The sequence below is a fragment of the Heptranchias perlo genome, unplaced genomic scaffold (genome assembly GCF_035084215.1).
Source record: "Heptranchias perlo isolate sHepPer1 unplaced genomic scaffold, sHepPer1.hap1 HAP1_SCAFFOLD_275, whole genome shotgun sequence".
Classification (NCBI taxonomy): Eukaryota; Metazoa; Chordata; class Chondrichthyes; order Hexanchiformes; family Hexanchidae; genus Heptranchias; species Heptranchias perlo.
In genome coordinates this window covers 289,903-316,013 of record NW_027139287.1, presented here as the reverse complement: position 1 = coordinate 316,013, position 26,111 = coordinate 289,903, and the positions used below count along the sequence as shown (strand labels likewise).

The following is a 26,111-nucleotide window of genomic DNA, read 5'->3' as shown; positions in this document are numbered from 1 at the left end:
AGAGGGGAAGGGGCAGTCAGAGGGTATCAGAGAGTGTAACGGGGCTCAGAGAGGGGAAGGGACAGTCAGAGGGCATCAGAGAGTGTAACGGGGCTCAGAGAGGGGAAGGGACAGTCAGAGGGTATCAGAGAGTGCAACGGGGCTCAGAGAGGGGAAGGGGCAGTCAGAGGGCATCAGAGAGTGTAACGGGGCTCAGAGAGGGGAAGGGGCAGTCAGAGGGTATCAGAGAGTATATTGAGATCTCGCACAGGGGAAGGACTGCCAGAGGGTATCAGAGAGTGTAAGGGCGCTCAGGGCGTATCAGTGGGTGAGGGGCACTCAGCGGGTATCAGAGAGTGTAAAGGGCGCTGACAAGGTTCAAAGAGGATAATGGACTCTCTGAGGGTATCAGAGAAGATGAGGAGCTCAGGGAGAATCAAAGAGGGTAAGGTGGGCTCAGGAGGTATCAGAGAGGCGAATGGATCCAGAGTTGGCGTCTTCTAAATATTACACTTTCTAACCATCAACATTTTTAATAACAGCAAAAATGAATCCTATTGAAACGGTATCTGCCGTGTCTCATGTGGAGGGAATGAGAAGGTAGAATCGGGAGGGAGTGGATATTTGGCAACGCTCACGGTTTCCTTTCACACAGCTCAGGGTTGTGTCTGTTTATATAACTGGATTTCATTCACTGGAGATAAGAGGTTGCACTTTGAACCTTTCATCACCCACTGTGAAAAATAGAACACAAAACGCCCAATGTGTGGTTTAAACCCACGACCCTGAGATTAGGAATTTCGTGCTTTACCGACTGAGCTAGCCGGGCCAGCGGCAGGGCTCCTTCTCATCCGATTATTGCAGAGAGGCTGGTGGTGACGTTGCTGTCGGGGTTCAGTTTGTTCGACTACCTCAGGGTGGCTGAATCTGAACACCCGCTTTTCATTCTGGAGTTAGTTTGATGCCTTTTACCAGACGTCCAGCCCCGCACTGAGCAGGAGAGGAACATCGGGACAGGAGAAGACCATTCAGCCCTTCGAACCTGCTGCCCCATTCAATTAGATCATGAGGTGATAAGTAATTCATCTTTGTTTCCCCGCCTTGGACTCATATCCCTTGGTAACCGAACCGGAAAAAGATCTATCAATATCAGATTTGAAAATTTGAATTGAGCCACAATCCACATCCTTTGGGATGAGAGAGTTCCAGCTTTCGGCCGTATTTTGTTTGCTAAAGTGTTTCCTGATTTCTTGCCTGATTGGTCCAGCTCCAATTTAATTTTGGATTCGGCCAACAGAGAGAGAGAAAAAGGCCGCCTTAACCGGAGATTGATCCTTTAACGATCTCTCACAAATCAACTGAAACCAGTCGGAATGTGAATACCATTTTACTTTTCCAAAATAAAGGGAGTGACATTCATTGTGTAAACAGTCTGGAGTCACTCACTGCAGAAATATCCATGTCAGAGTGAATGAGCTCGCCTGCAACCTTATCTGTCAAGAAGTATTCCGATTTCTTCAAGCCAATCTCAGTTTGTTTGGATATTTTTCAAACGCCTGCTATCCGACAGCAGATTAAATGGTGGAAAATCAGACGCACTCAGCTGGCAATGTTGACGTTACATTTTGTTGCAGACAAGACCCACATTCGAACCCTGGGAATGCGAGACAATGAAGGTTAAGGTAAAAGGTCCGCTGGCGTCCCCGGGTCAGCTCGAATCATCAACCTTTCAGTTCATAGCCGAACGCGCTAATGAATTGCACGACAGAGATACGATTTTGCTCTTGCTGAAGGACTAATTCACCGAGCTAAAGCTTCAGGTTGCAGCGATCAATATAACATCGCTCTACTATCAGTTTACTTTTCCAAAATAAAGGGTGTGCAGCTTGCACCAGTGAAAATCAGTGCTGTATTATTTCTGAACATGAAGCTCACCTTGCCATTAAACACCTGTATGTTGGAAGACTCGGTCCCCTCGTGGTCGAGAGGATTGATTTTTTGAGCTGTGATTCCCCATTCTATATTCCAGTAATATTCAGGTTTGCTGAAAATGAGATGAGATGAAATGAGCAGGTCCAACGAGCAGGTCTGTGACACTACACGGTGTCTACAAAGTTGTCTCTTGTACTTACAGTGAAGCGGACGGCAGTTTTCACTCTTAAACCAGGAACTATGATGTTAAAAAAATTGTGGCCGAGAAATACACGATTTCAGCGCGGTGACACTGGGCCAGAGTAAAGTTCAGTTAATGTGATTGCCGAGTGGGGAGAGGGTGGATTTGGAACTCCTGTGCGGCTGCGCTGCGCATTGTCCAGATCTGCTTGGAGCGATATTCACTTCAATTCATCACTTACAGGGACAGTTTGATTCTAAGTTTCTTTTCTCTGGTGCTTGGTGAGATTTCAAAAATAAAGGCGACCCGTGCTCACCCCAAACTCGTCACTTACACGCTGACAGATACAAGGCCGTCACACTCTTCACCAGTGAGATGAAAGCGGAGAGCGATTTCACGGTCGAATACAATGGCGAACAAAACTCAATCAATGAAAGTGCAGGTCATTGAGGTGCCTTTAAAGTCCTGATTGTTTGAACTGAACTTCTTCCCAAAGCGTTTCAGATTCAGGTGGAGCGATTTGGGGACATCTTTTCCCGCTTTGCAAAAGTTCCAACCGCAGTTCAAGATCAAAAGTCGAGGGCAGAATGAGGCGCCTTCGTGAAATTTGAGAACTCGGGAAGCAGACTTTAGAGCAAGGTTCTGTTTATTGAGAAAAAGCAAATAAAACATTCATTCCGGAACGATCCAGAATCCGATCAGCTCGAAAAGCAACTGTTACCCCGTGATTTGAACACGCAGCCTTCTGGTGGCGGAATAAATAATGTAGATAGAAGCAGGAAGTTGAAAAGTGGGAATTGATCGATTCAGTGAGTGGGTAAAACTGCGGCAAATAGAGTTCAATGTGGGGGAGAGCGAGGTCATCCACTTTAAATCTAAGATCAATCAGTGTATTTTCTAAATGGTGAGAAGCTCGGAACTGTGGAGGAGCAGAGAGATTTAGGGGTCCAAGTGCAGAAACCGCTACCAACCAGCGTACAGGTACAAAAAATAAGTGAACAGCCGAATGTGCGGTTAGTACGGCCGGTTAGCTTATTTGCACAGAGTGTATCGTAATGTCATGATCACGGATTCGATTCTTGTAATTTACTTTATTTAATTCGGGTTTTTGTAACTTTTAAAATCGAAGCTTTACAGAAAAAAACCACAGACAAATTCACGGGGACAGTTTATTGAATAACATCCATTGTAACTTTACCCCTGGGCCGGAGAAACACGTCTTTCTTTTTATTTGTCTTTCTCCGGTTTGCAGATAAACGTTTAACTCGCGGCCTGTTCCCATTAATGATCATCAGCAGCAACAGACAGACAGAGCGGGTCTGACCGCCCCGAGATGGGGAAAAGGCATCACTTTCGAATAAAGTGCATCAAATCAAATAGTCACCCGGCACCGAGAGAGACAAAACCAAGAGAAAAAGGCAGAAGGTAACAGAGAAATAAAAACCAAATACAGACGATAGAAATATTTCCCATCCTTGATGTCTCTCTATTCAATCCCCAATCCTTCAGTGGCGGGGATCAAATTTCACTGTAAATAAATGCGGGAATCGAAGCGAGGAAGAAGAAACGAAACAACCAAAAACTGCCGAAACTCGGGATTGAACCAAGGACCTTTAGAACTTCAGTCCAACGCTGTCCCAACTGAGCTATTTCGGCCCCACGTCAACGTTTCCCTTTATGTCATTGTCTTCAAAAAAATATAACCCCAGGAGGCATTGCCTCTCCTGTTCATTCCGCAATTCAAATAAAAACATCACACTCATGCATACACACCCACAGTTCATATATAAACATCACACTCATATATACACACCCACAGTTCATATATGAATATCACACTCATATATACACACCCACAGTTCATATATAAACATCACACTCATATATACACACCCACAGTTCATATATAAATATCGCACTCATATATACAGAGCCACAGTTCATATATAAACATCGCACTCATATATACACACCCACAGTTCATATATAAACATCACACTCATATATACACACCCACAGTTCATATATAAACATCGCACTCATATATACACACCCACAGTTCATATATAAACATCACACTCATATATACACACCCTCAGTTCATATATAAATATCACACTCATATATACACTCCCACAGTTCATATATAAACTTAAAACTCATGTATAGACACCCACAGTTCATATATAAACATCACACATATATACACACCCACAGTTCACATGTGAACATCACACTCATATCTACACTCCCACACTTTATAAAACAACAGCGCACTCCAACTGCACACCCACTTGATATCGACCCAAAGTCCTGTTTATTGGTCTCACTAAAGTCTGAACACTGAAAGTTTAACTGTTTTCCAGATACTTTCCGCCCTGCTTTGTATTTTCAAAGTTCAATTTGCTGAAGTCCGGCAAAGGGGGCGCGATATCGGTCCTGCCGGTGAATGCTGCTTCAACGGAAGTCTCGGTGTCCAGGAGCTGGCGGGGATTGGAAAGCTCTTGTGTCACACGAAGTGTCTGAAAGGCCCGGATACACATGAAGGTTATCAGTGCGGTGCCCACACCTCGTGCTGTAATGTTGGCGAGCCGGACATCAACTTAAAAGGCGGCTTGTTGTAAACACGTTGTGGTCACAGTTTCTTTTTGTACATAACAGAACCTAAAACATTCAAAATACAATGTTTTCTTTGCTGCTTCACAATAAACAATATCTTATTATAAAGTTTCGCTCATTGGTTCCTCAGAGTCAGAGGGAGAATTGTCTAAAACTCCTCATTTATTTCATTGTTCATTCAGAATCAGACCACGGATTGACACAGACATAAACACAGCGAGAGATACAGAGTATCGGTAAACACAGCGAGAGATACAGAGTATCGGTAAACACAGCGAGAGATACAGAGTATCGGTAAACACAGCGGGAGATACAGAGTATCGGTAATCACAGCGAGAGATACAGAGTATCGGTAAACACAGCGGGAGATACAGAGTATCGGTAATCACAGCGAGAGATACAGAGTATCGGTAATCACGGCGAGAGATACAGAGTATCGGTAAACACAGCGAGATATGCAGAGTATCGGTCAACACAGCGAGAGATACAGAGTATCGGTAAACACAGCGAGAGATACAGAGTATCGGTAAACACAACGAGAGATACAGAGTATCGGTAAACACAGCGAGAGATACAGAGTATCGGTAAACACAGCGAGAGATACAGAGTATCGGTAAACACATCGAGAGATACAGAGTATCGGTAAACACAACGAGAGATACAGAGTATCGGTAAACACAACGAGAGATACAGAGTATCGGTAAACACAGCGGGAGATACAGAGTATCGGTAAACACAGCGAGAGATACAGAGTATCGGTAAACACACAGAGAGATACAGAGTATCGGTAAACACAGCGAGAGATACAGAGTATCGGTAAACACACAGAGAGATACAGAGTATCGATAAACACAGCGAGAGATACAGACTATCGGTAAACACACAGAGAGATACAGAGTATCGGTAAACACAACGAGAGATACAAAGTATAGGTAAACACAGCGAGAGATACAGAGTATCGGTAAACACAGCGAGAGATACAAAGTATAGGTAAACACAGCGAGAGATACAAAGTATAGGTAAACACAGCTAGAGATACAGAGTATCGGTAAACACAGCGAGAGATACAAAGTATAGGTAAACACAGCGAGAGATACAGAGTATCGGTAAACACAGCGAGAGATACAAAGTATAGGTAAACACAGCGAGAGATACAGAGTATCGGTAAACACATCGAGAGATACAGAGTATCGGTAAACACAGCGAGAGATACAGAGTATCGGTAAACACAGCGGGAGATACAGAGTATCGGTAAACACAGCAAGAGATACAGAGTATCGGTAAACACACAGAGAGATACAGAGTATCGGTAAACACACAGAGAGATACAGAGTATCGGTAAACACACAGAGAGATACAGAGTATCGGTAAACACAGCGAGAGATACAGAGTATCGGTAAACACAGCGAGAGATACAGAGTATCGGTAAACACAGCGAGAGATACAGAGTATCGGTAAACACAGCAAGAGATGCAGAGTATTGGTAAACACAGCGGGAGATACAGAGTATCGGCAAACACACAGAGAGATACAGAGTATCGGCAAACACACAGAGAGATGCAGAGTATCGGTAAACACAGCGAGAGATACAGAGTATCGGTAAACACAGCGAGAGATACAGAGTATCGGTAAACACAGCGAAATAGACAAGAGAAATGGGAAAATACAAACTGTCTCAAACGCTATCAGACAATGACAGGTCGATGCTCGGTATCAGTCAGAGGAGCTGGGGCCTTTGCAACTTAATTTGTCTCCTTGGCGAAGCTGGGCAAATTGCCTTTTCCGTAACAAGAGTTCATCGGTTCGATTCCCAGCGGTGCCTTTTTATTTTCTGTGATATTTACCTCATTTGTGAATTAAACGACAAAATAACACAGGGCGGTATTTGTATTAATTCCGGAGCCAACAAGGAAAGTGCTGCAGAACTGCAATGCGGAAGTGCTTGTTCTTTGTACAGACGGACCTCCCACTGAAGTCGCAAGCACTTCGAGCTTGACAAATCATTGAATCGTTGGAGCAGAGAAGGAGGTCATTCGGCCCGTCGAGTCTGTACCGGCTCTTTGTAAGAATATTCCAGTTAGTCCCATTCCTTCGCTCTTTTCCCACAGCCCTCCAATTTTTTTTCCCTTCTCCTATTTATCCAATTCCCTTTTGAAAGCCACGATTGAATCTGTTTCCACCGCCCTTTCAGGCAGCGCATTCCAGATCAGAACTTCTCGCTGCCTATTTTTTTTCTCATGTCGCCTTTCGTTCTTTTGCCAATCACCTGAAATCTGTGTCCCCTGGTTCTCGAGCCTTCCGCCAATGGGAGCAGTTTCTCCGTATTTACTTTATCTCAACCCGTCATGATTTTGAACACTTCCATCAAATCTCCTCTCAACCTTCTCTGTTCTAAGGACAAAACCCCAGCTTCTCCAGTCTATTCGCAGAACTGAAGTCCCTCATCCCTGGAACCATTTCTGCACCCTCTTTTCAATTTTCACCCCATCCAATATCTGAACTACCTCCCTTTTTACTGTGACTTTGGCAGCATCTTCTTCCTTGGTAGAGACAGATGCCAAGTACTCATTTACTGCCTCAGTCATGCCCTCTGCCGCCATGCGTAGATCTCCTTTTTGGTCCCTAATCGGCCCCACCCCTCCTCTTATTCCCATTTCTCTATTTAAATGCCTACAGAAGACTTTTGGATTACCTCTTCTGTTAACCGCCAATCTATGTGCATATTCTCTCTTTACCCCCCTTATTTACTTTTCCACGTTACTTCCAAATTCAGCCTGGTTCTCACTTGTATTGTCAAACTGACATCTGTCATAAACCCCCTTTATCTGCTTCATTTAACCCCCTATCTCTTGATTCATCCAGAGAGCTCTGGCTTTAGTTGCCCTGCCTTCCCCCCTCCTAGGAATCTACCTAGACTGTACCCGAAACATGTCCTCTTTAAAGGCCACCCATTGTTCGATTACATTTTAGCCTGCTAATCTTTGATTTCAATTTACACGGGCCAGGTACGTTCTCAACCCACTTGAATTGGCCCTCCTCCTATCAAGTATTTTACTCAAAATAGCTCCTTCTCCTTTTCCATAACTAATCTAAATCTTATGATACTATGATCACCGTTCCCTAAATATTCCCCCAGTGACACTTGCTCCACTTGATCCACCTCATTCCCCAGAACCAGATCCTCCAATGCCTCCTTCCTCGTATCATTATGTGTGAATATTAACACTTGTGACATATTTGTATATTCGTTACATTTAATGTAAGATGTTTGACCTGCGAATGTGTCCAAAACACGTTTTGAGGATACTGCTCCACAGGGCGTATTTTACAAACTTCTTTACCTACAACCAGCAGCCAATCTCCATTAAAGGTTGTGAAGTGAAGCTGGTTTCAGAGCAGTTTTCGGCGTTCAGCTTTTCTCCACAATGTGCAATTTGTAGAAACTCATTCAGAGCACATCTTAGAATCAATGAGAATGTCAGGCACAGGATAGTTGGGATGGAACCGTCTCTTATAATAATTACAAAGTGTAATAAATTACAAAGTGAAACAGCCAATCCAATCTCTCAGTCTCTCTGTCACTTTCTCGGTGAGTGAACGTAAACCAGCAGAAGAAGCGAAAACAAAGAACTGAGCAGTTTTGTTTGTTTCCTTTTACTTCGCGCGAGTACAGTTGAAGAGAATGATTTCTGTTTCCTGCTGGACAAATAACTGGAATGAGCAGTGTATCTGGTTCCCATGGTACCCAGTGAAATATCCACGTTTCTATCTCCCATTTACACTGATACCTTCCTTCCTCACTAATTATAGGAAACTTTTGGTCAGGTTCAATCACACTTCAGAAGTCCAGAAGCGCAAAGCAAGGTCGACACCTCATGGTGACGTAACCTACAGGCGAGGGAGGTTTGCAGGTTTACCTGGAGCTGTAAATATATAAACTCCTTCCAATGTACAAACTCCCCTCACCAACAGTAATTCAATTCCAACTGATCTGAGACTTTGGTCATTTATGGTGATTATACTTTGTGGAGTTAAAGCAGCAGTAAATCCGTTGTGTGTTATATACATAGCCGTTCAGTCAATATAAAACATTGTCATCCGACCCACCATGAGCAATGCCACAGCGGGTATGTCAGGTTACGGACAGTTCCGCCTCCAGCAGTTGTTCTCTCGGTCACACATCCGGCATCACCTCTCGGTCTCACACTTCAGAGTCACGCCTGAATATAAACACATTTCTGTTTCAGACTTTAACCTGGAGGTCAACAAATCACAAGTCAAGAGGAAAGGAACAAACAAATCAAATATTTAAGAACGTAAACAGATAGAACATTCACCAGAAATGACGGAGAAAAAATGAAGCAAACGGATCAAGATGAACAATTAGCAAAAGGTAACAATTAAAGAAAGGAGAAGGGGAACTGATCATATCGCCCCAAATAGTTTTTGAAAAATGCTTTTGGTTTACATCTTAGTTTCTCCGTTAAGTTGGGGACGAACATCTAGAAATATTTTTTGTGCCATCATAAAGACAATTAGAATACAACTTTCACAAAGTAGGCCTTAATCTTACTTATACGATAGCGTGTTATGTGTTTGTAAAATCTACAATTGTTTTACCATTCTTTAAGTTTAGAGGGATGCTCTGAATATATGTTCTGCATTGAAACGTAAGTGGATTAATAAAATAAAATGTGGAAGTTTTTTTATGAACATGAAGAGCTGCTTTTCCATGTTGGATATCGCGATATATTTATTTATGCAACTGTCATTTGTGAAATGATGGAATGTATTTATTTCTATATCTGTACCGGTAAGGAAATCCCCACTGGATCATTTCCAGGAATCAGTCAAGTACTTAAATTAGTTTGTCAAACCCAAAACACCCGTTGGGATTTGCTGATTGAAAATTTGAATGGAAATCGAGACCATCACAAGGTATTGGAACAAATATACCCGCTGAGGTTTCGGGGTTGTTACTGATTTATTTCTGTCACTGAGTAACCTATTTTAAACAGGATGAAGGTACAAATCTAATGATAAGGGTCTGGGTTGGAGAAGGAACAGATGAAAGTATCAAATTTAATTACACTGATTCCACAAACACTGCACACCACATCCCTTAAACATTGTTAACTGTTTCTACATAAAACTGGAGAGGTTGTAAATAGAAAGTAACAGAAAAAAAAGCTCATTAATGTATCAAATTTAATTTTGATATTGTTGCACAAACACTGAACATCCCATCGCTAAAACACTGTCCCGATCTAAAATCAGTCGGCAGGACCCTGAGCCACAGTGAAAATGCTGTGATTTCAACCTGGTTCAAAACACGCAGCCTTCTGATGTGGAGTCAGACGCGACTGTTCTTGCACCAGGCCCACAACAAGCGGCTGGAGCCGGATCCATTGGAGGGCGATCGGTGCAGACTGCCGCCGCGGCTCTCGAAATGTGAGAGGCGGAAACAGGAGCAGCCTGACCGCCTCAACCACAGCACAGGATCCCCGCTCTCCTTCACGTTGTATAACTGACTCTGTGACGCAATGTTAGACTTCAACTTCATGGTGGGAGCAGATATTCAAAGGTTGTGGGTTCGAGTCCCACCACAGTTGGATTTTAGTTCAGGGAGCTGGGAAGTGAAATTTTGCAGCAAATCCGCAACAGGATCATTAATGTCCGTCAAGGACGGGAAACTGCCCCCGACACTTCATCTTACACAAGTGGCTCCAGTCACACCCGGATTTATGATTCTAAATCCACTCTGAGCTGGATTGGCGAAACTCTCTCAAGGAGGAGACTCATCATCTGCTCAGACCGAAAGTCAATCTGCTGGACTTCCGGCTCTGTCAGACTGCATGTTCCTTCAGACAGGTTTCTAACTGGACACATGCATCCTGCTGCCGTGTGAGCATTGGTGCTGGAGGGGTAGAATTCTTGCTTGTAGTAATTCTATTCCTGTAAAACTAGCTCCTGAAGTGCAGGTTGGAAAGTATCCTGGCTGAGCGGTCTGAGGCGCTGGTTTAAAGCTCCAGTTAAATCCCACGATTTGTAGATGGATCAAAATCATAGTTTGTGTCTCCAAAACCGCAGCCTCCCTCCTGTAAACAAGTAATACTAAACATCTCATCTGCTATTGCAACAGCGTAATCCGGAGGAACCACATGGCAATACAAATAAGTAGATGCATTTTGGAACAAACTAATTGTACCTTCAACTGCGGTCAAAATGTTCACAAGAAAAAGGATGGTTTGATCTCGGTGAGACTCGAATTAACAACCTCGGTATTTCCCGACCCTGTCCTGTCAGATAAGGACCGCGCACTGACCGATTGCGCCGCTGGAGCCCGGTCACTCTGATCACCTGTCCCACTCTGCTGGAAAGAATCTTAAGGTGAGAGGCCCGAACCTGTGGAAACGTGTCCAGTCACTGTGATGAAACTAATATCTGCACTTCCACTTTCAGCTTCTTTCACATCCTCTTCTCCATCGCACGACAATCGGGTTTTCTGCGAACAGGTCAAAATGAACATTGCCAGAAATTCTCTCAATCGTGAGATTTGAACCCAGCGCCCACGCAGTGATTGGATTTATTGTCTGAAAGCTCCGTTCACACAACGCCTCGCCAGTCTTTCACACTTTGTTTAATGCCCAGTTAAATAAATTGGAGCTAATTGACCGCATTTACCCTGTGCTGGGGTTGTTCTCCTTCGAGCAGAGAAGGTTCAGAGGAGATTTGATCGAAGTGTTCAAAGTCATGAAGGGTTCAGATAAAGTTAATAAAGAGAAGCTGTTCCCATTGGCGGAAGTGTCGAGAACCAGAGGACACAGATTTGAGGTGATTGCAAAAGAACCAAAGGCGACATGAGGAAAATCTTTTTTACGCAGCGAATGGTTATGATCTGGAATGCGCTGCCTGAAAGGGCGGTGGAAGCAGATTCAATCGTGGCTTTTAAAAAGGAATTTGATAAATACTTGAAGGGGAAAATGCAGGGCCACGGGGAAAGGGACGGGGAATGGGACCAATGGGATTGGTCTTACAAAAGGCAGGTAAGGGATTGATGGGTTGAATGGCCTCCTTCTGTGGTGTGTTCATTCTGTGATAAATATTATTTTACACACAGTGAACAGACCATCCCTGAAAGACTGCCCCGCGATAAAACAGAGTGATACTGAAACATTGTGAAAATGCAATGACCCCGACGTGATTCGAACACGCATCCTTCTGATCTGGAGTCAGACGCGCTACCGTTGCGCCACGAGGTCCACAGCGAACACCTGGAGCCGGATCCATAGGAGGGAGATCGGTTCCGACCGCCACAGGGACTCGAAGAGGCGGAAGCAGCAGCAGCAACACCGCAGGAGCCCCGCTCTCCAATCCAGCCGTTCCCAGCGGAGAGCTGCCAGTCCCGGCCTGAGCCCTGTCTGGGAGCCGCCTGCCATTCAGTCTTTACAGAACGGGACCGATCCAGTTTCAGCTCACACACAAGCTCAGGAATCCCACTCCTGACAGATTCATTGATTTAAACCTTGTTTAGATTCAGTGAATTGGGATTCAATTCAATCCTCATCTGTCCGCTGCTCTGTCAGTTCAGGACTTTATTTAAACCGACACTTGGAGCTCTGTTTCACAGGGTGCCGGCTGTTTCAGCATTTCTCAGTCCCATCACGAACACTTTTTGCTGCTAACTTCTGCTTAATACAAAGTTCCCAGGAACGAGGGAATTTCTCCTGGGTACTGAGTTCAAGTTGAGGAACAATAAACGTGCGATTACACTACTTGGTGTATTCTCTCGGCCACCAGCCAGTGGGACGGATGTGGAGGAGCAAATTTGCAGGGAAATTACAGAGAGGTGCATAAGCCATAGAGTAGTGATAACAGGGGATTTCAACTATCCTCATATAGACTGGGATAACAATAATATAAGGCGCAAAGAAGGGGAAGAATTTTTGAAATGTGTTCAGGATAACTTTCTCGACCAGTACGTTTCTGGCCCACTGAGGAAGGAGGCATTGCTGGATTTGGTGCAAGGGAATGAGGCGGGCCAAGTGGAGCAAGTGTCAGTGGGGGAGCATTTAGGGAGCAGCGATCAGTATCAGAAGGATTAGAATAGCTATGGAAATGGAATCTGTCCATTCTAAAGTAAAAGTACTCAATTGGAGGAGGGTCAATTTCAGTGGGATGAGAACAGATCTGACCCCGGTAAATTGGAATTAAAGATTGTCAGGCAAAACTATAATTGGACAGTGGGCGGCGTTTAAAAAGATGATTCGGGTACAGAGAAGGTACATTCCAACGAGGTAGAAAGGTGGGGCAACTAAAGCCAGAGCTCCCTGGATAATAAGAGAAATAGAGAGTAAGATGAAGCGGGAAAAAGTGGCGTATGACAGGTGTCAGGTTGATAACACGAGTGCCAACCAGAGAGACTATAGAAAGTTCAGAGGGGAAGTGAAAAAGGAAATCAGAGGGGCAAAGAGAGAGTATAAGAATAGCGGAAAACATAAAAGGGAATCAAAAAGTCTTCTACAGACATGTTAACAGTAAACGGGTAGTAAGAGGAGGGGTGGGGCCGATTTGGGACCATAAAGGAGATCTACTCATGGAGGCAGTGGACATGGCCTGAGGTACTAAATGAGTACTTTGCATTGTTCTTTACCAAGGAAGAAGATGCTGCCAGATTCTCGATATAGGAAGATATAGTTAAGATACTGGATGGGCTAAAAAATGAGAAAGAAGAGGTACTAGAAAGGCTTGCTGTACTTAATATAGATAAGTCAACTAGTCTGGATGGGATGCAAACGAGGATGCTGAGGGAAGTAAAGCGGGAAATTGGAGAGGTACTGGCAATAATCTTCCAGACATCCTAAGATATGGGGATGGTGCCAGAGGACTGGAGAATTGCAAAGGTTACAACCTTGTTCAAAAAAAGGGTGTAAAGATAAACCCAGCAACTATAGGCCAGTCAGTTTAACCTCGGTGATGGGGAAAGTTTTGGAAATGATAATCCGGGACAGAATTAACAGTCACTTGGACGAGTGTGGATTGATTAGGGAAAGCCAGCACGGATTTGTTAAAGGCAAATCGTGTTTAACCAACTTGATAGAGTTGGTTAATGAGGTAACAGAGAGGGTAGATGAGGTCAATGCAGTTGACGTGGTGTATATGGATTTTCAAAAAGCGTTTGATAATGTGCCACGTGGTAGGCTTGCTGTCAAGATTGCAGCCCATGGAATAATGGGGGCAATAGCAATATGGATGCAACACTAGCTAAATGACAGGAAACAGAGAGTTGTGGTGAATGGTTGTTTTTCGAACAGGAGGGAGGTGGGCAATGGTGTTCCATAGGGGTCGGTGCTGGGACCACTACTTTTCTTGATATATATTAATGACTTGGACTTGGGAGTAAAGGGTACAATATCAAAATTTGCAGATGACACAAAACTTGGAAGGGTAGAGAACAGTGAGGTGGATAGACTTGAAGAGGATATGGACACGCTGGTGGCATGGACGGACACTTGGCAGATGAAGTTCAACACGGAAAAATGCGAGGTGATGCATTTCGGTGGGAAAAACGAGGAGAGGCAATATAAACTAGAGGGCAGAATTCTAAAAGGGTTAGAGGAACAGAGGGATCTTGGGGTATATGTGCACAAATCGTTGAAAGTGGCAGGGCAGGTTGAGAAAGCGGTTTATAAAGCAGACGGGGTCCTGGCTTTATAAAGAGGGGCATAGAGTAGAAAAGCATGGAAGTCATGATGAACCTTCATAAAACACTATTTCGGCCACAAATGAAGTATTGTGTCCAGTTCTGGGCAGTGCACTTTTGGAAGGATGTGAAGGCCTTGAGAGGGTGCAGAGAAGATTTACTGGAATGATTCCAGGGGTGAGGGACTTAAATTACATGGATAGACTGAAGACGCTGGGATTGTTCACCTTGGAACTGAGAAGGCTGAGAGGAGATTTGATGGAGATATTCAAAATCATGAAGGGCCCAGACAGAGTCGATAGAGTGAAACTGTTCCCATTGGCGGAAGGGACATGAACCAAAGGGCATAGATTTAAGGTGATTGGTAAAAGAACCAAAGGTGACATGAGTAAAAACTTCTTTACACAGCGAGTGGTTGGAATCTTTGATTTTTGTGCTTTGCATGTGATGAAATTTCATTATTTTACAGACTGTATCTTAAGAGTGGGGTTAAAAGTTCAGTGTTTTTGACGCCAGGAATCTGGTGCAGCCGTTGTTAAATTTATCAAAGCAGGCAATTGTCGCCATTTATCACAAGAACGCCCGAACTGGTTATGCGATCAAGATGAAAGTAACGCAACGAGGGACAATTGATACAACACGAAAGGCATCGGGCTATGACAAAAATCCCCACCGTTTTGCTTTTCCAACATAAAGCGTGCGCCATTTATTCTCTGAACATAGAAACAGTCTGGTCTCGCTCACTACAGAAATCTCCATGTCACAGCGAATTCGCCTTTCAGGATCTTGTCTGTCAAGATGAATTGTGATTTCCGTGAAGCCAATGTTCCATTCCTTTATAAGTTTCATGTGCCTGCTCTCCGATCACAAGGTTTTTTTTAGTCCACAGGGTAAATGGTGGAATATCAGCCCTGCTCAGCCGGCAATGATCACGGTACATTTTCTTGCAGACAAAACACACATTGAAACCCTGGAACATTGAGGCAATGAATCCTGAGGAAAAATAAAATAAGGGCTCGAATCAATCTAACCAATAGCACCACCGAGACAAGTGAAGAGGTCACCTGCGAAACCAGTAATTCACTGAGCTAAACCTTGAGGCTGCAGCGACCAATAAACAGCTGTCGACTGTCAGTTTACTTTTCCAAAATGAATGGTTGAAACTTGCAGGAGTGAAAATCCAACGAGCCGGTCTTCACTCTTAAACCAGCAACTGTGAAGTTAAGAGAAACGTGCCAGAGAAATACTCGATTTCAGCGCGGTGTCACTGGGCCAGAGTAAAGCTCAGTTAATATGATCGCCGAGTGGCGAGAGGGTGGATTTGGAATTCCTGAGCGACCGCACTGCGCATTTTCCAGATCTGCTTGGAGCACCAATCCCTTCAATTCATCACTTACAGGGACAATTCGATTCTCGGTTTCTTTTCCCTGAACTTGACGAGATCTTAAAAATTGAAAGCGACCAATATCAGAGCGAACTTCGTCACCGACATGCTCACAGATACAGAGCGGCCACACTCTGCTTCAGTGAGATGAAAACCCAGAGCGGTTTCAAGGTCGAATGTAATTGTAAGCAAAGCTCGTTCAATGAAAGTGCAGGTCATTGAGGTGCCTTTGAAGTCCTGATTGTTTGAACTGAACTTCTTCCGAAAGCGCTTGAGATTCAGGTGGAGTGAATTGGGGATTTATTTTTCCTCTTTGCAAAGTTTGAACCGCACGTCAAGATCAAAAGACTAGGGTGAAATTAGGGCGTCTCCAGGGTATGACCCTCGAATCGAGAATTATCCCCCGACCTCAATGAGCCCAGAAACAAGAACGTGTCACGGACACATTCTATGAGAGGGCTGACTGTTTCATGAAAAGGCATTTTTGAAGAGACTTCCTGATCAGTTCTGTGTTGGCTCCTGAACAAAACACAAACACCATACTGTGCGTTTTTCCGTCTAAAATTCACGAAACACCACGAATTAAACAAAGGCACCGCTGGGAGTTGGACCCAAGATCTCTTGTTTACTGAACAAGCGCTTAACCAACTAAGCCACGGAGCCAATTCATGGTCCGGTTTCCCACCTCCTCTCATTAATATCTATCAGCTACACGTCACATTCTGTTGGGGATTCAGACTGTTTTATCTTTGTCTATTTCACTTGCCAGTTTCCCTGTGAATCCCGATACTGACTGCGTTTCAAGCTGTGTTTATCTTTCTGTGTCCATCAGTGCTTTGATAGACGAATGAATATTTGTGCTTGTGTTTGTTACTTTAAATCAATTCGGGATGGACAATTCTCGCTCTGACACTGAAGAACTAATTGAGCAAATTTCACAGTGAAGAGTTGTTTATTGTGGTGCTGAAACGAAAAAAAAATCGTAAAAGGTGCAAAGAGGGAAAACGAGAAAAACTAGTGAGTGAAATTAAGGACAACTTTCAAGGTTTTTAAACGTACATTAAGAGAAAGAAGGGTGACTAAGAGTAATGTGGGCCCCTTAAAGACAAATGGAGGTGATATTGTAATTCAAAAATCAGGAAATAGCAGCCTTTTTTGACACTCACAGAAAAGCATGAGGATAATGTACCAGAGACACGAGGAAAACTGAAAATAAATCAAGGGGATTCAGTGTAAGTAAAATAATGGTATTGGAGAAAACAATTAGACTAAAGACAAACAAATCTCCAGGACCTGATGTTTACCATCCCAGGGGACGAAGGGGAACAGGTGAGGAAATTGTACATGCTTTTGTCATGATCGTTCAAAACTCTCTTGATTCAGGAATAATTCCATGGATTGAAAAATTTCAAATGTCATTCCATTAATTAGGAAGGGTAGGAGAGATAAAACAGGAAATTATAGACCTATTAGTCTGACGTCTGTTGTGGGGAAGTTGCCAGAATCTGTTATTAGGGAAAGAATGACTGAGCACTTGGATAAACATGAATTGATCAGAGAGAGTCAGCATGGATTTGTAAAGTGTAAGTCAAGTCCAACGAAACTTTTTGAAGATGTAACTAACGTGGTAAATAATGGAGTGTCTATGGGGGTTATGTGTATATTGACTTCCAGAGGCATTCGTTAAGGTTTAGCATCAGAGACTGTTAACAGAAATGAGAACATGTGGAATTCAAAGCAACCCATTGACATGGGGAGGGAGTTGGTTTGGAGGTAGGAGACAGAGAGTAGGGTTAATGGGTATGTACTCAAATTGACAGGATTTGATTAGTGGTGTCCCCCAGGGATCTGTATAAATGAGGCAGATAAAGGAATAGAGAGCGGTATATCCAGGTTTGTCGACGACACCAAGTTTGGGTGCACAGTGAGTAGTGTAGATGGGAGCGTAAAGTTACAAAGGGAAATTGATAGATTCAGTGAGTTGGTAAAACTGTGTCAGATGGAGCTTACATAGAATTACATCGAATGTACATCACAGAAACAGGCAATTCGGCCCAACTAGACCATACCGGTGTTTATGCTGCAGACGAGCCTCCTCCAACCCCTCTTCATCTAACCCTATGAGCAAACCCGAATATTCCATTCTCCTCCATGTGTTTATCTCGCTTCCCTGTAAATGCATCCATGCGATTCGCCTTAACTACTCCGTGTGGGAGAGAGCTGCACATTCTAACGACTCTCTGGATAAATATGTTTCTCTTGAATGCCAGATTGGATTTATTGATGACTATTACATTCATGGCCCAAAGTTCTCGCATCCCCACTCCCAACAGTACAAACACCTTATCTACATCTGACCTATCAAACCCTTGCATAATCTTAAAGTCCTGTATCAGGTCAGCCTCAGCTTTCTCTTTTCGATACAAAAGAGCCCCAGACTGTTCAAAGTTTCAATCTGGGGAAATGTGAGGCCATCCACTTTGGCCCGAAGCAAGATAAATCAGAGTATTTTCAAAATGGTGAGAAGCCAGGAACTGTGGGTGAGCAGAGATACTTCGGGAAATCACGAAGAGTTGGCAGAGAGGTGCAAAAAATAATTAAAATGGCTAATGGAATATCGGCCTTTATCTCAAGGGAACTGGAATTCAAAAGGGTGGAAGTTATGTTAGAATTCTATAAACTCTGCTAAGGCCACATTCAGAGTACGGCATTCAGTCCTGGGCACCAGACCTCAGGAAGGATATATTGGCCTTGCAGGAGGTGCAGCGCAGAAAGACCAGAATGATACCGGGGCTAAAATGGTTACATTATGAGGGCACGTTGCGTGGACAAGGTTTGTATTTCCTCGTGTATAGAGGATTAAGTGGTGATGTAATTCAGGTGTTGAAGGTGATTCAATGATCCAATGGTGGGTGTGTGAGTTGGTGCTGAATCGGTCCCCTTCAGTGAAGAGAGGGTCAGCGGGCGCCTGACAGACACGGCTCGGAACGGGACTCGCTTCTCTCCGGCGGCAGCGGCTGGTTTAGAGAGATCTCTCTGTCTGCTGCTGTTACTCCGCCTCCCGCACTCTGGGAGAACCGCGGAGCTCGGTCCTCATTTTTCTCTTATGGATCCGGCTCCATCCGTTTACTGTTGACGGGAGTGCGTCTGATAACAAGTCAGTCAGAAGCGGGTGCAAATCACAACATAGGCACAGGCCCAAGGACTGGGGACTGGTTTGATATTGGGTCCTTTTTAAGGGACCGGCTGTAGAATGTTTGTATAATAATAATGATCAGAATTAACTTTGATACAATGAAGGTTTCTTCAGTTATTTCCCATTTCCACCCTCACCAGTTTTATACAGTAACAGGTAACAATGTTTGAGGGATGTGATGTCCAGTGTTGGTGGAATCAGTGTAATTTAACTTGATACATTGAAGAATCTCTTGTCTATCCCAGGCTCTTACCTTAGGTTTAGACCCTCACCTTGTTTAAAATTGGTCACTCACTGATATAAATAAACCAGTAACAATCCCGAAACCTCAGCGGGGATATTTGTTCCGATACTTCGTGACGGTCCCAATTTCCACTGAAATTCTCAATCAGCAAATCCCAGAGGCTGTTTCGGATTTGACAAACTGTGAAACAGATTATTTTAAAAGCCGGAAAGAGGGAAAAACTGGTGGTTGATATGAAGTGTGATACATTATCTCTTTCTGTTTCAGATTTACAATTTCTCTTTGTGTGTTACTGACAGGAGAGGCTATAACGGAGCCCAGTGACTGGGTCACGAGCTGCACTGAGTCATTGGCCTGTGTTACAGACCGGCTCGTTGGACCTGCTCATTTCGTGAACTCGCTGGTGTCTCAGCACGTGTGATGACTGAGTGAATCCCTTCCCACACACTGAGCAGGTGAACGGCCTCTCCGCAGTGTGAGTGCGTTGGTGTGACAGCAGATTACTTTTGCTTTTAAACCTCTTCTCAGTCAGAACATTTAAAAGGTCTCTCATTGGAGTGAACTCGTTGGTGTCTCAGCACGTGTGATGACCGAGTGAATCTCTTCCCACACACGGAGCAGGTGAACGGCCTCTCCCCAGTGTGAACTCGCTGGTGTCTCAGCAGGATGGATGACTGAGTGAATCTCTTCCCACACACGGTGCAGATGAACGGCCTCTCCCCAGTGTGGGTGCGTTGGTGTCTCAGCAGTTCAATTTTGCTGTTAAACCTCTTCTCACAGTCAGAACATTTAAAAGGTCTCTCATTAGTGTGAACTCGCTGGTGTGTCAGGAGGTGAGATGACCGAGTGAATCCCTTCCCACACACAGAGCAGATGAATGGTCTCTCCCCAGTGTGAGTGCGTTGGTGTGTCAGCAGTTCAATTTTGCTTTTAAACGTCTTCTCACAGTCAGAACATTTAAAAGGCCTCTCCCCAGTGTGAACTCGCTGGTGTGTCAACAGGGTGGATGACTGAGTGAATCCCTTTCCACACTCGGAGCAGGTGAACGGTCTCTCCCCAGTGTGGGTACATTGGTGTGTCTGCAGATTCCTTTTGCATTTAAACCTTTTCTCACAGTCAGAACATTTAAAAGGTCTCTCCCCAGTGTGAACTCGCTGGTGTGTCAACAGGATGGATGATTGAGTGAATCCCTTCCCACACACGGAGCAGGTGAACGACCTCTCCGCAGTGTGAGTGCGTTGGTGTGACATCAGATTACTTTTGCTTTTAAACCTCTTCTCACAGTCAGAACATTTAAAAGGTCTCTCATCAGAGTGAGCTCGCTGGTGTGTCAGGAGGTTGGATGACCGAGTGAATCCCTTCCCACACACGGAGCAGGAGAACGGCCTCTCCCCCGTGTGACGGCGTCGATGAGTTTCCAGCTCTGAAGGGGAAATGAATCCCTTCCCTCAATCCCCACATTTCCACGGTTTCTCCATGGTCCGGGTGACCTTGTGTCTCTCCAGGTTGGACGATCAGTTGAAGCCTCGTCCACACACAGAACACGTGTACGGTTTCTCCCCGCTGTGAATGGTGCGATGTTTTTTCTGGCTGTGTTATTGGGGAAAGCTCTTTCCACAGTCAGTGCACTGGAACACTCTCACTCGGGTGTGTGTGTCTCGGTGCTTTTCCACTCACACTGATGTTTGAAATCTTCTCCCACAGACAGAACAGACAAACATTTCTCCTTCCACATTCAAAGGCCGATGATATTCAGGTCCTGATGAATCCAGTGACTCTGTCAGATCTTGACGTGATCTTTGGTTTGAGTTTCCCTCTGTAAATCCTCCCCTGTAAAAGGAGTTTATAAAAGTTATCACTGTAATTACAGGATAGAAATTCAGATCAGATAACTCTACTTTCTATGGAACACTATTTCCTCTCTCATTACTCAAAGCTGTAAATCCCCGTCCCACACACTCTCCCACCTCACTGTGCTGAAATCCAAATCCATCGCATCATCTTTCAGTGGCCCTAAACCATAAGTGAAAGGGTGTGAGAGAGTGTGAGTGAGTGTGAGAGTGTGAGTACAGCAGTGGGCTCGGTGTGGAGAATGAAGTGGGGCAGGTGGAGCATCTTTCAGTGGGGCAGCAGTGATCATAATCTCATTAGGTTTAGAACAGTTATGGAAAAGGACAGGGGACAGTCAAATGTGAAAATTCTTAACTGGAGGAGGGCTAATTCCAGTGAGTTAAAAAGGGATCTTGTCCAGGTGGATTGGTATCAAAAATTGTCAGGCAGAACAGTAATTGAACAGTGGGAGGCCTTCAAGGAGGAGTTGGTTTGGGTGCAGAGTGGACAGATTCCCACGAGGAGGAAAGGAACAGCATCCAAAGCTAGAGCTCCCTGGATGACTGAAGATATAGAGATCACCATTGCTCCTTCATTTACAGACGCTCCCTGACCGATCACCATATCTCCTTCATTTACAGACGCTCCCTGACCCATCACCATTTCTCCATCATTTACAGACACTCCCTGACCGATCACCATTTCTCCATCATTTACCGACGCCCCCCGACCGATCACCATTTCTGCTTCATTGACAGACGCCCCCCGACTGATCACCATTTCCCCTTCATTTACAGACGCTCCCTGACTGATTACCATTTGTCTTTCATTTACAGATGCTCCCTGACCGATCACCATTTCTCCTTCATTTGCAGACGCCCCCCGAACGATCACCATTTCTCCTTCATTTACAGACGCCCCCCGACCGATCACCATTTCTCCTTCATTTACAGACGCCCCCCGACCGATCACCATTTCACCTTCATTTACTGACGCTCCCTGACTGATCACCATTTCTCCTTCATTGACAGATGCTCCCTGACCGATCACCATTTCTCCTTCATTTACAGACGCCCCCCGAACGATCACCATTTCCCCTTCATTTACAGACGCTCCCTGACCGATCACCATTTCTCCTTCATTTACAGACGCTCCCTGACCGATCCCCATTTCCCCTTCATTTCCCGGCGGGTAGTGAGGGGGGGATAATGTTCACTGTTTTATATTCGGGTCTGGGGCCGCACTCGGGGTTTGTAAAGCCTGAGCCTGGGCCTGAGCCCGGACCCGGGCCCCGGGGTTTATTGAGCCTCTTGCTCCGATCCTCTGACCTGCACCGAACGCGCTCCTCCCGCAGCCTCGACTGGCCGCGCATGCTCAGGACACACTGCCCGATCATGAGTCACTACTGCGCCTGCGCACTGGGCTCCACTGATTCAGATAGGGCACAATCTGTACCGCGCTGCATGCTGGGTGATGCAGCCGCCATTGATGCTCTTAATATCAGGCCGAAAAACAAAGACATTGGAAGCAGGAAGAGCGCGTTTGGAACAAAGATAATAAAATAAACTGAAACACCAGCTCTTCGTGTCATTTAAATCGGCACAAACACACAGCGCAGGCACTCCCCCACTTTGGTGACCTCCAGAAAATATTTTTACGGTAACTTTTATTAATTTCGTTTTATTAAATGTTGCAACGGACGGGTTCAATTAATGTTTATTTTCGAACTGCACCTCAGGATGTCAGTCTCAACACTAATCCCGTCCTGGTGATTAAGGAGAGTTCCGGAACAAGAGGAGGAGCGGAAATTGACTTGAGGGGTGGGCGGCTGATGGGTGAGTTGGTCCTCCAACCAATCGGAGTGTGTCAGGGGTGGGAGTTGTGGCACCGAATGGGCGGGTCTAAGCCCAGATGTCCCTCATTGTATGAAAAATGACCTTTCTGTTGCGTCTTGAAACAGATCACACCAGATGAGGTGGAGCAAACATTTCAACATTTGTAAGAAAAACACATTAACTAAGAACAGCCAACATGGATCATTTGAGATAACTCAAGTCCACTGATAAAGGGAATGTCGTGGTTGTTGTTTGCATTGATTGTGAAAGGGTGTTTGGTAAGATGCCGGACAGGAGGCTTGTTGATAAACGTTAATACTTACCGTATTAAAAGGAATGAGGCAGTGTGTACAGGTAGTTGTGCAAGGGGCAGAAAACAGAAAGTAGTGGTTAATGGATGTTCTCCAGACTGGAGGGATGTAAACAGTGGTGTCCTCCAGGGTCAGTGTTGGGACCATTGCTAACCTCAATATAGAGAATGATCTGAGCTTGGTTATGTGGGACACAAGGTGAAAATTTCTAGATGACGCCAAAATTGGCACCGGGGCAACTGTGAAGAGGAGTGTCAGAGACTTCACTGTGACGTCCACGGGTTAGTAAATGGGCCAGGTGAAATTTAATGCAGAGAAATGTGACGTGATGCATTTTGAGAGGAAGAAAAATGAGATGAAATGTAAACTAAATGGTGAAAGTTTAAAAGTAGAGCAGCAGAGAGACTTAGGGATGGAAGGTTCTAAATAATGCATTGTCTTATTAATTAACAAGTCTGAGAGTCAGCAACTTTAATACCTCATGAAGAAATATATGAGCAAATTCTCTTTCCTCTCCCATACCAGACTAAACATGCAAATCCCCCGTGCAGACGAGATCAGCCCTCTGGATGGAACCACGGACTCCCTGAGCTTGATCTCCGGTGTCTCCAGTCCCAACTGCCCCTTCCTTCAGTATCCCCACACTTTTATACCCTGTTGTGATCCATCTCTGTCACTGGAGCTGGAACTTCCCTCATCTGTGGTTTACAAGGACACATTGCTTGGTTCCCAGCAGTTACTTTTCTTCAGTAATGTTCTCATGATCCCTGAACTACCCTGCTTGCTGTTAATTGGAATCATAGAATCATAGAAAATTTACAGCACAGAAGGAGGCCATTCATCCCATCGTGTCCGCGCCAGCCGAAAATGAGCCACCCAGCCTAATCCCACTTTCCAGCACTTGGTCCATAGCCTTGTAGGTCACGGCACTTCAGGTGCATATCCGGGTACCTTTTAAATGAGTTGAGGGTTTCTGCCTCTCCCACCCTTTCAGGCAGTGAGTTCCAGACACCTACCACCCTCTGGATGAAAAATGTTTTCCTCAGCTCCTCAATAATCCTTCTACCAATCACTTTAAATCTATGCCCTGCCCCTTGTGTATTGACCTCTCTGCTCAGGGAAATCGGTCCTTCCTTTCCAGCCTATCTCGGCCACACATAATTTTGTACACCTCAATTAAATCAATCCTCAGCCTTATTAGACTCGAATTTTTGGAGCAAAACCAGACGGAGACGGAACTGCTGACCAAGTTAAAGTTTATTAGAAAACCTTGTGCACAAAGGGAGAGTGGCAGCTTCCTCAAGCTCGTGACTAACTCTCAAAGGAACGTCAGCACTACAAGCATGTTTATACCTTTCAATAAGCAACACCCACCTGCCGTAGAATGTGGTACAGGTCTCCGTAACTACAGAGGGTTTCATTGGGTGGTACAGCCTGCCACTCCCTTGTCAGGGGCTACCTTGGGTCGTCCCATGACATTAAACATCTCACATTTCTGAGGAGGACCCTTATCAATAAACACAAGTCCCAGACATTGAAACTACACAAAGGGTCTTCACAAAGTCCTGAGCAGCTGCTTCCTATCTGACTCCCTCTTGAGCTGGGGTAACCTCGGAGATATCCACCGCTCCTCCCTTAATCATCCGAAGTGAGCTGGTTAGGATAAACAATGTCGGCTTCGGCCTTGAATAAACATTCCCTGGTGTGTTCTGGAGATAAGCGAGGTGGTGGACACAAATCCAACAAACCTGCCTTTGTCAGCTTTTACAGTGTGGGTTACAAGCTGCTCCCATAATGGTCAAGTATCCCATCATGCTTTGCTGCTACCTAAATGCTACATGTGCGATTTAACTACTTGTGTGTGTGAGGATAGGAGTGGCTAATCATTCTTTAATATATATATATATATATATCAGGTTAGGTGAGGAGGGGCTGGAGGTTTTGGATTTCTGTTCACAAGCCTATTTTCCAGTCCAACAGTCCCCCCTCCAACCTCCGAAAAACACCTTTACAGTGGGGTTGGACATTGGATTATTGGATTATTCAGGGAAAAGCTAGAGCGCAAGTGACTGAGGTTTTGTCTAATAATCAACCGAATTTACTCCCCCTCTCCCCTCCCCAGCCCACTGGCTATTCCAGGGGGATCCTTTATTGGTCCCATGTGATCCGACATGAGTCCTGTCGAGGCGGCCGACTGTCGAGGCACCGGGTCTGCATCAAAAGAGGGTAATTAGTCATTGACATTAAAACCATTCCCGATTCAATCTCCTGCTGCTCTCCTCACCCACACACTTGATTTTTCCCACAAGCGGCTGAAATCATCTGAATCACGGGTGGGGGAGGGGCGCATACACCAGCTGTTTTAACCACCTGTCCAGCCAGATGTTTTGCCGCAGCCCGTTTACATTTCTTACATGCAACACATAGCAGAATAAAGACCAGTATAAACTGCACCATGACCAAAACATGGGAAATTAGTCGGATCCATTTAGTTCCCAGTCCCATAAGTGATCCCACCACATGGTCACCTTGATCGCGTCTATGTCTTTCCTCAACTCCTTGCTCCCCTGTTCCATGGTATAATACACCTGCTGGGAATGTTCAACCTTCTCTCGTAACTGTCTCAGGTGTTCGGGCAATGGAGGTATTGGATATCCAATCGTGTTGATGTAGTTCCATACGTCGTTCCTAATGTCTTCGGACACTTGAAGAAAGGTCGTGTTGTCCTGGTGTATGTCCACCAGCTCCTCGTGTCCAATTCGTACGGGAATTTCCGGGGTGAAGCTAAACTCCGGACTGGGGCTGGCACACATTAAGTAGGCCGACTCGAACGAGCTTAAATGAGTCATCACACAATATTTGCCTTTTCCGGTGTAAGCCACTTGAGTGGGTTTTGT

The 26,111-nt window shown here is 44.9% G+C and overlaps 1 long non-coding RNA gene, 2 other non-coding genes and 1 pseudogene across 3 annotated transcripts; all 4 read right to left on the bottom strand.

The window, feature by feature from the left end:
* Positions 1-3,675: 3,675 nt before the first annotated feature.
* Positions 3,676-3,748, bottom strand: trnaf-gaa (transfer RNA phenylalanine (anticodon GAA)). Its single transcript has one exon. It is a non-coding gene; the product is annotated as a tRNA-Phe (tRNA).
* Positions 3,749-11,901: 8,153 nt separating this feature from the next.
* trnaw-cca (transfer RNA tryptophan (anticodon CCA)) lies at positions 11,902-11,973 on the bottom strand. The gene has a single exon. It is a non-coding gene; the product is annotated as a tRNA-Trp (tRNA).
* Positions 11,974-14,826: 2,853 nt separating this feature from the next.
* On the bottom strand, positions 14,827-19,345 carry LOC137310793 (uncharacterized). Its single transcript, XR_010960208.1, has 2 exons — positions 19,290-19,345; positions 14,827-15,407 (listed from the first exon to the last, which is right to left on the bottom strand). It is a non-coding gene; the product is annotated as an uncharacterized lncRNA (long non-coding RNA).
* A 102-nt stretch (positions 19,346-19,447) lies between these two features.
* Positions 19,448-25,790, bottom strand: LOC137310788 (zinc finger protein 551-like; annotated as a pseudogene).
* Between the last annotated feature and the right edge of the window lie 321 nt (positions 25,791-26,111).